Below are 14032 nucleotides of genomic sequence, written 5' to 3'. Positions count from 1 at the left end.
GCATCAACAAATGTCACCAAGATGAGGCCATGGGTGTGTTCCACATGCATCTTAGACTTACTGCATTATTGTGACCTGATAACCAGGACCACATATTGAAACTGTGTATCCTCAACATACAGAGTGTATGGCGATACTCCACAAAAGCTCACCAGGCAGAGTAAGCTTCTGAGAAATAGTTCCAACTACTTGTAAGCAACTGTCTCCACTCTTGCCAAAAGCTGTGGCTGCAGACTGTCAATAAAACCTCATGTTAGCTAAATGAAAGGCAGCTGGCAGGTCCGGGCAGTAAAGCAAATGAAGCTTTTTTTAAAGACTCATCTGTTGCAGTGAGTTTTATTTCCCCGTGAGAGCTGTGGGAGTATTTGTGTCCGTGTGGGTGGTGTAGATTCTCTTTCAGAGAACATGCTTGAAATTCACTAGAACAGTGGTGTTTTAAGACAAAGTCATTCAGTCAAGGTTCTGCACATAACTTCTGGTTGGTTCTGGTTACATTTTGTTTATCTGATAATTGCACTCCATTCATACCAGTAACAGGGAACTGTTCTGAACTCTAGCTTGCTAGCTACGTATATGTTTTAATTTTGGCTGCCAAAGAAGGAGGAGATGATAATCAGTTCTACCTTTTCTGTGTTTTGACACACTGCTTTTTCTGTTTGCATTACATTCAGATTTGACAAAGAACAAAAATTAATATTGGTAGAATGGTGGTTTTCAATGTTCTGTGTGTTTGATTCTGGTGTAGAAGAAAGTAAATGTGTGGATTTGAAACTGTCATAGTGTTGTGAGAGGCTGCTAACACCCTTCATTTTAAAAACACTTCTTAATTCTCTTTCACAGATCCATGTGGATGGTTTAGTAAACTGTTCGACGTCCTGGTCAATCTGTGGTCCCAGCTGAGAGACTGACTCAGGCTCCTATGGTGTAAATTGGCAGTGGTGGAGTGATTTGGGTAGGTGACTGTCCACATGTGTTAAAGGAGATAAGGGGAAATAAATGTTTTGGGCACACTTTTTGTTTCAGTTATACTCTTAAGTGTGCTATTAATATCTTCTCCCACCTACACATGTAAGAATCACAAACCTTTAACTGCTGAACTTGTGTTACAGGAGTTTGTAGGGACGATGCATAAGAAATGTGAATTGTGGTTGCTTTCTGTCAAGGTGTGCCGGGGTATTCACTGTATTGGCACAGCCTATTGCACTTGGGTCACAGAGCATGGTCTGTTTGTGTTTTAAAGTTTGTACAGCTCTGTGTGAGCACTTGCATAGAGGCAACCTGACTTCCATTGCTTATGCTCTATTTTTCTGCATTATTTGCATATTTTGAATTAGTAACCCATTTTATCGTAATGTATTCAGGTAGCTCTATGCAAAAACTAAAGAGAGTTTCAAACAAATACTTCTGCCCTGGATAAGCTAACTTAGATGCTATTATTCTATCTAGAGAAAGATTAGAGTGATTTGGGTTGGCTTTGGTTTTTTTTTGGGGGGGGGAGTCAGCTTTTTTTTTCTCCCAGTTGCATAAAAGTACTGTTGTGTATCTGTATACTTGTTATATTGTTACTGGTATATTTAGGGTGAGCTAAGATTGAAGAGATGTTTCTTTAAAACTAATTTTTCATCCCATAATATGGGATGCACATAGATGCTCAGAAAGGGGCCATAGGGCAATAGGGGAAAAAAAATTACTAGAATCATGTGGCCTTAAAAAAAAAAATTATCCCTAATTGAAATGCCATAAAAATCTATGGTAGATCAGAGTATATACTGGGGTAGGATAATATACTTAGTCCTAATAAGGACCGCTGAGCAAATGCATTTTTTAATTCTGCTCTCACCATCTCTTGCTCTGATTGAAGAATATAGTTAGAATACACCCACAAATATGTGTAACTAGCCATAGAAAAAGTTTGACTTTCGAGAGGGGAAATATTTTAATGGCAAAAATAATGTTTTAAATGTTTAATAATTGCAGAAATTATGTGCTTGTAAATAAAGAAGTCACAATATTTAAATTTGGAAAAGTTATGAAAAGACAGTACCAAGTGTAGGGACTTTTGCTTGAAAATGAGTTTGTGGGGAAAGAGCGGGTTTTAGTGAAAAAAGATTTTGAGGACGACATTCTTTTTTGAGAGGAAAATCCTAAATATATATATATATATATATATATAAAAAGTACTTGATACCCTGTGTGAGAGCTTCGCAATTATTGTTTCTGAAAATCCTTGTTTACAGAATTTTTAAAAGTGCCATTTTTCTCTTAAACTTTTGAGGTTTCTTTCATAGTTCTCTGACTAGATAGTGGTATTGTGAAAAAATTGTCACAAAAGAGAAACAATTTTATCATTTGGATAGGCTGAGACTTCTAATAAGCTGCTACTGTCCCACTTACTGCCACGGTAATCACAAAGTGGAGAGTTCAGGCAGCAGTGCACAGCTTGGATTTGCAGGAAGTTACTTCTTTTTTTATGCTACTAGTATTGTTCAATAACATTGAATGTTTGTAAGATAATAGCAAATACACATGTTTGAATGTTGCTAATAATTTTACGTTTAATTAGAACATGGTTTAAAATCCTAGTTTTATTGTGCATCTATTTGTTTTTACTTGGGAACACTTCAGTCTTAATGGGGTTATTCAAATGGTATGCTTAATCTAGAGTTTGTTTCTTTTTGCTTTGCAGTAGTTTGCTCTTAAGTCTAGTCCCTTTTTCTCTCCTAACTGTTGATTCGTTAGGAGCCTTGATTGATGAGCCTTTATTGGGGAAAGAAGACTCTACCCACAAAAAAGAACAGGATCGGGAAGCAAATGCTTTCTTATAGGCTTGTGGCTGCATGCGTATCTTTAATAGTTGAAGTGTAAAACAAGTTGTGATGAAATATTTACTGTAGGCATTACAAAAGACCTAGTAAGTGTTTCTGATGTTTTGTGATCATCTTGGATAGATGCTTTTTATGCCAATTGAAAGCTTGTTCTCCAGCTCTCAAGAGTTTTGTAATTAACAAGTTTCTAGAAAAGTTGCTGTAATTTGTCAAGCTGCTAAATTCACAGTGAGCACATTAAATGCTTAAGTCCAATAGGAAGGTAACGCATCAACATGTATTTACAAGGGCTGAAATATGACATGAAAATACAGACCATAAACATGTTCTTACTTGTGTATAGCCAAAATACATGAAAGAAACATGAGACTAAAAGTTGTCAGAGTTCTTTTTCTTTCTAAACTTTTTGTAATCCATATACTGCCTCATAGGTGAATTTGACAAGACTGTAATCTTCCCTTTTGCAGAGTCTTGCTGCTTCTTTTGCTGCAATGTGTTTGGTCTTCTAACAATGCTTTATTTAAGGATGCAATTTTGAAGCTGTGTCAGTTCAGACAATTCCTAATTCATTGTCTTGCTATCAAGACTTCCACCTGAATAAAGAAAACTATGTTGACTAAAAAGGATCCCCTGTATCCCATCCCTTCTGTATTCTTGTGGCTTCTTTTTTTTTGGACATGTTCCAAGATTCTTATATAAACTCTGGTTTGCATATTTAATCTGTGAGCCCTCTTGACTTGCTGATTCATTTCTCCTTGTAGCAATAAATGCTGTCCCAAATCTCCCCCCCCAGTTATATTTGATGAGTTCTGGCGTGAAGCGCCTGCTCAAACATATCTCAGGTGTTTCAGCTGTGAAGGTTAAACCAGTCAACATGAGATGTATTTTATCTTGGCAGTGCACTTGGGCAATGTGTTCTGTCAGCCTAGTATTCCCTGTAGTGCTGGAGAGGTGTGGACAAGCTGTCTCAATAACTGAAATGATTCTCAGGCTCATGGTCACTTCAATCTCAGGGCCATGGGCACTAAAATATTCAAATTTTCTAGACTGCTTTGTTGAATGTTTTCTTCGTTTAAGGACTCACAAGGAATGGTAGTTAGTTTGTCCCTTAAAATGTGTGCACTGCTAAGAGAGTCTAAACAAGATTAGGTTTTCATATGGTTGACTTGTGTGATAAACTTGCTGGCTGTCACATGGCCAGGAATTGGGTATTGTAAGGATAACATCCTGTCTCCATAGAGGCAGCTTTGCGTAGTTCTTTGCAAAGGCTGGATGTTGGGAAACTTATGCTTGCATTACATAAACAGATCTTGAATCATATTTGTCAATTTCGTACCTAGCAAATAAAAAGCTTCTTACACAGTGTCATAAATGTGTGGTGGTGTCAGAGACATAATTCTTGTATTTAAATAGCATGGTACATTCTGGCTTCCTTTTCCCTCTCTCCTTTTCCATCTACATCGTTCCATGGAAATAGAATCAAGTGCTAGCTAATGCATGCAAGTAGCTACAGTTGTCTTTGAATGTCAATGCCTATTTCTTCAATTGCGGTATTGCTTCTGCATCATTCACAGACTTCACAGACAATTCCCTCCTTTCCTTTTGCTTCTTGCTTCTCCCCTACCCTAGGATATTTTTTTCTTAATGATCCAATTATATATATTATAATGTGAAAGTATATTTTCCTTCTAGTGGGAAGAAATGATGGTGAGACAGAAATGCCTAATAGAATGCTTTACTTCGAAACATGTTGTAAGCAACTGTGAGGAGCTGTAATAGATGTGCCATAGTTTGTTTTTCTGGCAAAATATTTTCCTTTATATGAAGAATTGTACAAGTTTATGATTTTTATAGCAGAAGCCTATATAAAGTACAGTTTTCTTCCTGTATCATTGCTGTGTCTGGATCACACAGCAATGGTGTGGAGAACTGTACAGATTGATGTCTTACAGAATTCTACATCAGGATGAGAAATACTGGCTTTCACTAAATAAGACCAGGTAAATTTGAAGCTAGCCAACCTGCATCAAGTTCAGTCCAAAGAAGCCTCACACACAGAAAGCAGAAAGAATGAGTTGCTTTTGATCTGTAGGGAAGGAGTAGCATGGGAAGTGCTGTGTATTTTGGAATGTTGTATTGCCATGATGATATTATACTACAGATTACATATCTGTGAAGATTTTTAGCCATCCAAGACAGATTGTAATTTTTGTATAAATGGACAAATGGCAGGTGCACAGTGTTTTTGCAAGTCCAGGTGGTCTTCTGACACTAATGATAATAAGCCAATGAGGACAAAGATAAGAGTGAGCTATCTGACTAGGTAAGTGGTGTAAATGGAGTGGGTTTTCCTGTTACGAAGCAGCATCTTGATTTTAGGGTGAAAAGAGATGACAGATTTTCCTCAAAAAGGAGTGACTTGAAGTAAACATCAGTTACAGAGAAGAGGCAAATAGAATATCTATTAAAACATGTGCAGAAGGAAAAATACTCAACTTTTTTTCTAATACAAATGCAAGATATTGGAAATACTGCTCATCAAGGACTGTTGAATAGTTCTAAGAATGTTTATAAAGAAACAAGTGTTGGGTACTCACCTTGAAGGAGAAAAGAAAAATCTTATGGTTGATCTATGTAGTATTGCTGACCCTTGGAAGGAAGAGTGATGTTTTTGATGGTTAAAATAGCTTTTAGGAAGGGCAAAGTGAAGGAAAAGCACAATGCTATTTTGATGAGAGCTGGAAAAGAAATAACACTTTTCAATTGGTTTCCTCTGTGCTAAGCCATAGCAGAAATAGCTTGCTATGGACTCTAAAATTGCAGTCACATACAGGATGACTAACTCCCTAAGTACAGGAAACTTAATTTTTATGTGCAGGTGGTCTTGTACTACTAATACTAAAATGTTCATTAAAAAAGATGATGGATGCAATATTTTTAGAAGTCATTATAGAAACATTTAGAGTCACACCTATTATTGAAAGGCGCCAAGTAACCAGTAGTGTATTTAAAACCTCCTTGTTTTTTATGAAGTATAAATGACTGTTAATTGACTTTGATTGTACATAATAAATATGAAGTTTAATCAGCAGCATTTATTTGTTGCTTTTTATAAAGATCACTTGGAAGCCATTCAGTGAAATCATCTGTATAGAAATTCCTTTTCTACTCAGTTTTAAAGGGAAATCAGTTAAAGGATGTTTTACTAGATGCTTGGAAAACATTAAATCTAAAACAGGCTAGTATCATGGGAGTCAGAAGTGTGCATCTGTTAATTAAATGAAGGGAAAAAAGCTGTAGCAGTGAAGTGTGGTTTAGAAGCTGAAGACTTCAGAAAGTGAAAGATGAAGGGAGTATACCTAAGATACATAGGATGCTAATGTTAGGACTACTAAAGTGAGTGAGAATGAGATAAAATATACCAACCCTTTACTTTTTACAAATTTAACAGATATGTTTCATTTGCTTGTCAAAATAGGAGACTTCTGTAATTGAAAAAGTTGAGAAGAACTTTATGATCAAACTGATTCCTTGGTAGGCTTACTCAACAGGCAAATGGTTCACTTTTTAAATTTTTTGATCAGTTAGAAAATTACAGGATTGTAATCCTGTAATTAATTAGGTTCAATCTGGTTATGTGCCAGAGGATTAGTATTTTCTCCAGAATATCATGTAAAATGGTGTTCTCTTGTGCTTACTTTCTCTCCCCCTTGCACTAGTTGCACAAGTTGCAAGGCTTATCTTTTGCATTTAACTGCTGCTGTTTCAGGGTACAAAACTGCTTGATTTCACTCTTGGCTAGATGTAGAAGCCTCTCTGGTCTTTTTTACTAATACCAAGCCATGTAAAATTCAAGCAAGAGAATGTTCATGCTCAGTCTAGACATTTATATGGTTGCTGCTTCAGTCCTTCCTTATCTTTTGTGCTAAAATGCAGACTTGAAGTAAAAAGTATTCCGGAGTTATTCTAAATCGTTCTTCATGGTTACAAATGTTTTAATTTATTTTGGAGCTGAAATACCTCCCCTCTAATCCAGAGGTAAAACCTTAAGAAAGTTTGGACCTGTTGTAGCAGGTCCATAGGAGGGCCATGAAAATGATTGGAGGGCTGAAGTGCCTCTTCTGTGAAAACAGGTTGAGAGAGTTGGGGTTGCTCAGCCTGGAAAAGGCTCCAGAGAGACCTTGCAGCACCTTCCAGTACCTGAAGGGAGCCTACAAGAGAGCTTGCAGGGGGACTTTTGACAAGGGCATGCAGTGACAGGACAAGGGGGAAGGGCTTTAAAGTGAAAGCGAGTAGGTTGAAATTGGGTATTAGAAAGAAATTGTTTACTGTGAAGATTGTGAGGCACCAAAACAGGTTGCCCAGAGGAGCTGGAAATGTCCCGTCCCAGACTAGATCGGGCTTTGAGCAACCTGATCTATTGGAAAGTGACCTTGTCTAGGGCAGAAGGGCTGGAACTAATGATCTTTAAGGTCCCTTCCAACATGAACCATTCCATGATTTTATGAAAGCATGAAGGTAGTTTCTGTAGCTATAGCTGAGCTAATTGAAGCACAAAGGGGAAAAGCCCACCTTTTTTGAGATATCAAGGAAATTGCTTGACTGCTGCCCCTCAGGGTAGAATTGTGAGCTCATTCTTCTCCCTGAATAAAAAAAATCAGGACTCAAAGTATTTCTTCTATTGAATTTTTGTGGTTTTTATTAAACTTAATTTGTGTTTTTGCTTACTATGATTTAGGACAGTAAAGAAACAGACCAGGTATGTCTGCTTTTAAGTTTTCTTCTTAGCCTAAATGTTTGTACCAGCATAACTGTACAGTTTGGTTTCTATGCATGTATTTGTATAGGTGTAACATATGTAGTGCGTTTTCGTGCAGGATGGGTAAACTCAGTTATTTTCTAAAGCATCATGATTACCCTTCGTGTAACCTAAAGGTGTTTCAGTAAGCAAACTGGAATTGCCTCTCATGATTCAACACAAGTGTAGGATAGACAACAGGTTGATTGTCCTTTGGAACAGGTAGGGGTGACTTAGCTCAATGGAGAAGCACATGATGTGGGGGATGGTGGTGGTAAACACTTTAGCTTGATGAGCAGTAGTATTTGCACAACAGCAGCCTGGTAACTGTCAGGATTTTATTTTTAAGCATTGTTGTGAAGGCAAGAGACAAGGAAAATGTGAAGGAATACACAGTGAATTCATTTTATATATTTATGTTGGGATGCTGTCAAAGTTGTTCTGAAGAATTCATCAAGATGATAGAATCTAACTTTATTGACTGAGGAGTCTCCCTTTTGATTTTGAATGAGAAAGTAGTTTGAAAAAATAAGTGAAAATAAGCTGCTAATCTCTTCAAAGGAAGAGGGGCAAAACTGGAGTACTTAAACCAGCAGTACAGTCAAGCAGTGTCCTTAGAAACTGCTTAGAAAATATTTTTGTAATAAGAACATGCTTGTGGGGTTTTTAGATTTTGTTTTGGATGTTTGGGGCTGGGGACAAGTACAACTACAGGAATTCAAAGGATAAAGAAACAAGGAGAGTTGTGGGTCAGAGTGATGGACAGGGTACTGGTAATTTCCACAGAAATAATCAAAACATGTGATAAAAACATGGTTGCTGGTGGTTGAGATTATGTTCTGGTTTTATATGCATTGAATTTAAGTAGGCAATCCCCAGATGTGCATATTGTCTGGAGCATTCCTGTGAGATGGAAGCATGTCAGAGACGCTGGTGTTAGAAAGGCAGGGAAAAGCAACTTGGGGTTTGAAAAAAATCTTGAAACAGAAGGAAGAGCAGAAGAGTGGAAAGAAATGGGCTGACCAACAGCAGAAGATATCACAGTGGAAAGATAAGGAAGCAAGAAAGGTGACTCTTTAGAGACTCTCACCATTATTGAGGCCTTTGTCACTGGAAGGATCACCTGCAGAGCAGTACTAGGTTTCAGAGAAGTTTTGGACTGATCGGAGATTTTAGCAACCCAACCAAGCTTTTCTTTGCCCTTTGTTATATTTTGATATTTTCCTTTTTCCTTATTTTCATTTTTATTCCCATACCTCTGAAAGAGTCAAATTTTGACTGTGGGTTAAGGCTTCTCTTTTAAGTTTCCCTCATTTTCAAGCATGTCAGCTGTAGTTTTCTTCCCATGCATTTAAAGAAAGCAGTAAGTGATAGGAGATAAAGATTTGATTTCTGTAGGTTGCGATTACCCAGGCATTTTTACATCTAGCAAGATTTAAGTTTAAGGCTCATTAGGCTTAAACTAGTGAGTGGGTGTTAGATAAATTGGTTAAGCTCTGTCTCTCAGTTTTTGCTATTTCAGATTTAGATGCTAGCCTGCCAGTCTAATCAAAGCTGTTGAAAATGTTTCTTTTTAGATGAGGTGCTAATAACACTACTGCTATCTAACTACTAGCGCTCATTCTGGTCTTTATTTTTATGTGTCATTTTTTCAATGTTAGCATTTATTCTCAGCCCAGACTCTTATTGTTGTGAACCCCGGACAATATTAACTTCTCTTGCATTGTTTTTCAGATTTTTACAATTTTATGGGAAAACTGGAATATGTGCATTGCCTTAGAGCACATACATTAAAACTATTGAATGATTTTATCCATCCTTTTAAGTCTGTCTAAGTTCTGATCCCTTAATGATATTAAAATGAAAGCTGGTATCTAGAATGAAATGAGTCCATTAATCTCACTAATGCTCTTTACTGTAGAGATTTTTTCCATACTAGAAAAGAATACAGTGCTTTTTCAGCTGTTAACAAAGATGACTGGCATGTTAGAAACCAACCTATTGGAACAGGTTGATTTCATTCCCTTTTTAAATTACAGTGTCCTATTGCTAGACAGAATATCGCATAGGGGTGTCATCTAAAACAATTTTTCTCCTAGAAATTACAATCTGGTAATCTGCAGATAAACTAGTAACTTGCTCTATTGCTATGAAAGCTTTAAATACAGACTTAACTGTTTTTCCCAAATCTTGTACTAGCTTGTTGGAGAATATCTGGAAAATACAGAAAAAAGAATTTGGATGAAACATATGCCAGGTTGTTTTTAAAGTTCATATCTGATTGTTTTTGTCTTTACTCAGAAGTGAGAATGGAGCAGTATCTAGAAACCAGAAATGCCTAAGAACCTCCATGTTTGGCTATCAGATCTAATAATGCAATTCAGTTATATACTGGAAGACACTTTGAACTGTAATGGGCAACTACAGTAAAAAAGATTTTGAAAGATGTATGGGCATAATCTTCAAAATGCATTTTAGGGCATGCAGTTTGGTAGTGCTCCTATCAGTATATAAAGGGCATATTCCTTCAGGCAGTATATTTTTACAAGACAACCCTGCAAAGAATGAGCAATTGGGAATGAGGAGAAACCTACTGATTTGCAGACTACACACAAACAGCCATTTCTGCGTGCTGTGCTGTGTTGGTTTAGATTAAGCTTAATAAAAAAATTGTAAGAATTGAGGCTAAACAACCCTCACTGCAACCTCATTTTTGGGGGGAATATAACAAACTCATATCCCTTTCTTTTCCAGACGTTGCCATCCACACACGATTTTAAATAATTATTGTGGTTTTGGTTTTTTCAGATTCAGAAACTATGTCTGCATCAGTTACTTCAAGTGCAATCAGCAGTTATTTTTTTTTAGACAGGAAAACTATGACAGTAAGTTTAATTCAGCATTTTAATTTCCTTAAATTTTCTTGTGAGCTGGAGATTAATTACCATGCAGCTCTGCCATTTCAAATGAGAAATTTTTTATTACCTTAATGAGTTGTTTGCCGTTTAGTTCAGCTGGTTTATGGTCCTGGATTGTTTTGTGTGTTAAGAGGTGGATTGTTATCCTGTTACATGGCAAAAATCCAGGGGGATTCTATAGCTTCTTTTTGTCCGTGAAACAAATCACCTCCAACAGTATTTGCAGAATATAAATTAGTTGCAACAAAGGGGTTGGGTAGCTTTAAATTATATGATAAAAAGTGACAGTTGCGCTCCGTCATTGATTCTTGGGCAGGTAGTAAAATCTGACAGCAAGCCAAAGCTTACTGTTTAGAAATTGGCTCAAACCATGAGATTAGGCAGTAGCATTAGTCTTTTCAAGAGTAATGTGATAATGTCACCGAGTTACAGATCATACCTCAGTGACAGATGGTACATGCCTGTGTGAAGTGTAGTAGGGTAAAAATACTTGTTGGTTTGGTGTTTTTTGTTTAGTCACAATAAGTAGCTGTTGTAGTTAGTTACAAATTTAATATCAATTCAAACAGGAAGCATAAGCTTCCAGGAGCACACCTGTTCAATTGTCCAGAGTTAAAAAAAAAGTTTAATACTGGGCATTTGCATTCAGGGTAGAGCCCTGCATCAGATCAGTGTGTTTTTAAAAATTCCTATCTCTGATTCTACATGGTTCCTGCGTGACTGTATAATTTCTGTTTTGAGTATAGAAGTGTATTATTCCTCCTGGTGTCTTTTTTACTGTTTGTAGACAACACTGACGTACAAGTTGGTGTGTGCAATAATTGACAGTTGAAGCTATAACAAGTATCTAAAATACTATAACAAGTATTTTATTTACACCCACTCAGACAAGCAATAACACACAAACATTTTTGTTTCACTTAGTATGTAAAGAGCGCAGCTGAAGTTAATTTCCTTCATGGCTATGAATATTTAGCAATTTTGCAAGCATGGTGTCAGATTGCTAATTGTATTTGTAATCAAACTGGCCAGTGATGTCTCCTAATTCAATTTTGTAAAGCAGCGAGGAGCAAAATAAGTGCAGAAGGAAGTAAAACGTTCATAATACCAACTGTTAATTGGAAAGTAATGTCTCTACACATGGGGGGGAGGGGAATGACGTCTAAAAATAGATTTAAGTGTTGCTTGACTAGTACTGCTCACCTCTGCCCTGAAAGGAAAGAGAACTCAGGAATTTACATACCCTAACAATGACTTGGCTGCTAGTGTGAGATCTATAATTAAGTATACAATTATACCAACTGTTTGCTGTTAGTTTCTTCTATTTTTGAAGCAATTTGAATTTGAAATCTCCATCATGCTATAAAATTATTTTTCTGAACTATATGAAATGTCAAAGATTCATCCAATTCCTAATACTGATTTCATAACATATTAAGACATCTTAGGTCTTATTGATTCTAAGAATTTAGTATTTTATGCATAATTTGATATCAATTATAGAGACTCAACTGTTTAACAGTTCAAACTGTGTTGCAGAATCCCCTGGACCAGCCAGTAGTGATAAAAGGCCACAGACACAAGATGAATTCAAGCATTTGATACCACAAACATTGACAGAATTGGTAAAATTTTTAGTCTCCGTTCTGTCATGGCTGTCTGTATTTTGATAGTTTGAAACAGCTCTAGGGTTCCATTTGCACATAAGCTGTGTCATAACTGGCGGAGTATCCACCTGATACAGGAGGTTTATCAAAAGTGTATGTGACTGCCTAGGGTTTAAATGGAGAGAAATATACCATCTTTATTGGTCTTAGTATTGGTGTGTAAACAATAGGTTGTTCATCTGTACTGCTGGAAACCTATACTTAAGTGTTGTCCAAGAGGACTTGAACCTTAGGTCATTTGTCTTTCAGGACATGAATGCAAAGTCTGTGACAGTCTTGGGTCCATTCAGATGGATGGCTTACCCTAGGATTTGTTTGACTAATTTTCACATGTTGTTATTGGGGAATTGAGTATACAAGTTTTATTCCCTGTGCTTTCTCTTTCTCTCACGCTTGGTCAAACTTGCTTTAGCATCTAGATGACTTCTTTTTTCCTCATATTAAATAGTTAACATATTATCTGTTAGTGAGTCATCATCTGCTTAATGCAATATTTAGACAAGGGCTATTTGCACACAGAAGTGTGGGTGTTGGCTGCTGCCAACATTTTATGCATGCTCATGGTCCCTATAAGACTTGGTGCCATATTTCTGAAGTACTGCATAAAAAAAAATTAGATATGTCCTTCCCTAACTTATTTCAATATCTAATAAAAGATGAAGTAGGGCAGGAAAAAGGGTTTATCTGATGAATAGCAGTAGGCAAAAAGAAATAAGGGTCATGATAATAGCATAATACAAGTTAACCACCTATCTAATTTAGATCCAGTATGTTTTTTCTAGAAACAGTAGTGGTGTTTAGTGTGTGTGTGTTATGACTGCATTTTGTGGTTTTAGTTATAAATCTTGCTGCGGATTCAGTTGGTATATTCTGTCTCATATGTATTCTTATTGCCTTAGTCACTTGTATTACAAATTTTCCACACTCTTCATCTTTCCTATCATCAGTCTCTCTTGTTCTGCAGTGGAAGAAGGCTGAGGTCTGACCACATTTGCTGTTGCTAACAATAATAGAACTGAAGAAGCTTTGACCTTTTGGAGTGGTCACTGTCGAGGATCTGTGTGCTGATTGGAAACTAAAGAATGAAGAGGGGAAAGGGTGAAAAGGAAGAGGGCCTCATGGGAGCAAATGGTGAGGGCACAAGATCTAAATAGTTTTCTCTTGCATCTGCCATCTCTCTTGTTATCCTGAGTGCTCATGTCACATTGTTTGTGGTGCTAGTTGGCCTCCTGATGTGACATAGGTGTGTTCAGTTCTCTCCAAAGCTAAAGTCACTTCTGTAGCAGCAGTGGAAATCTTTGAAATGGCTGAAGCTTGTGTGAAAATTGTTGTAAGTTGAAAAAAAAAATCCTTTTTTTTCTTTTTCATTCCTATATTGTTTCAAGTTGGATTCTTTGTGTTACTACCAGCAACAAAGCTTCCTCAGGATTAACTAGACCTTGGTGTGTAGCTTGGCACAGCTGCTCACTTTTAGTCAGTGAGTTAGCACAACTGTCAGTTAGAGAAAAATGGTTTGGTGAAGAATTGTGACAGTGCATGGGGCACAGACTTGGTCTTCTGAAATGTGCTGGTTTTGTCCATAAGAATGATCTGTGAGGCCAAGACAAGTGGTCTACAAAATGACCCTTGGTCATTTTCTGTTGCACATGGTTTATTTCTTGTTTTTTATTCAAGTTCAGATACTGCTGTATTGTGTACTTCAAAGCCAAGAATCAATTTGTTACGAAAAGAGATCACTTAACTTGTTTATTTTGTCTTAAAAAGGTGTATATTAAATGAGAATAGTGTTTAAGGGTGCCATAAATATTAATGTTTTAAATCCTT

General features: G+C 36.7%; 1 protein-coding gene across 7 annotated transcripts in view; it reads left to right on the top strand.

Moving 5' to 3' along the window:
* Positions 1 to 14032, top strand: part of ERBIN (erbb2 interacting protein) — a 115186-nt gene that overhangs the window by 19291 nt on the left and 81863 nt on the right. For all 7 annotated transcript variants that reach the window (XM_085042700.1, XM_085042698.1, XM_085042699.1 and 4 more), the window contains one exon: positions 841 to 952. The gene's annotated coding sequence lies outside the window, so the exon portion shown is untranslated. The remainder of the gene's footprint in view (positions 1 to 840; positions 953 to 14032) is intronic.

Source organism: Lichenostomus cassidix, chromosome Z (assembly GCF_008360975.1).
Source record: "Lichenostomus cassidix isolate B80296 chromosome Z, HeHo_3.0, whole genome shotgun sequence".
Lineage (NCBI taxonomy): Eukaryota > Metazoa > Chordata > Aves > Passeriformes > Meliphagidae > Lichenostomus > Lichenostomus cassidix.
Note: the sequence above shows the minus strand (reverse complement) of the source record. Positions and strands in the feature narration are given on the sequence as shown.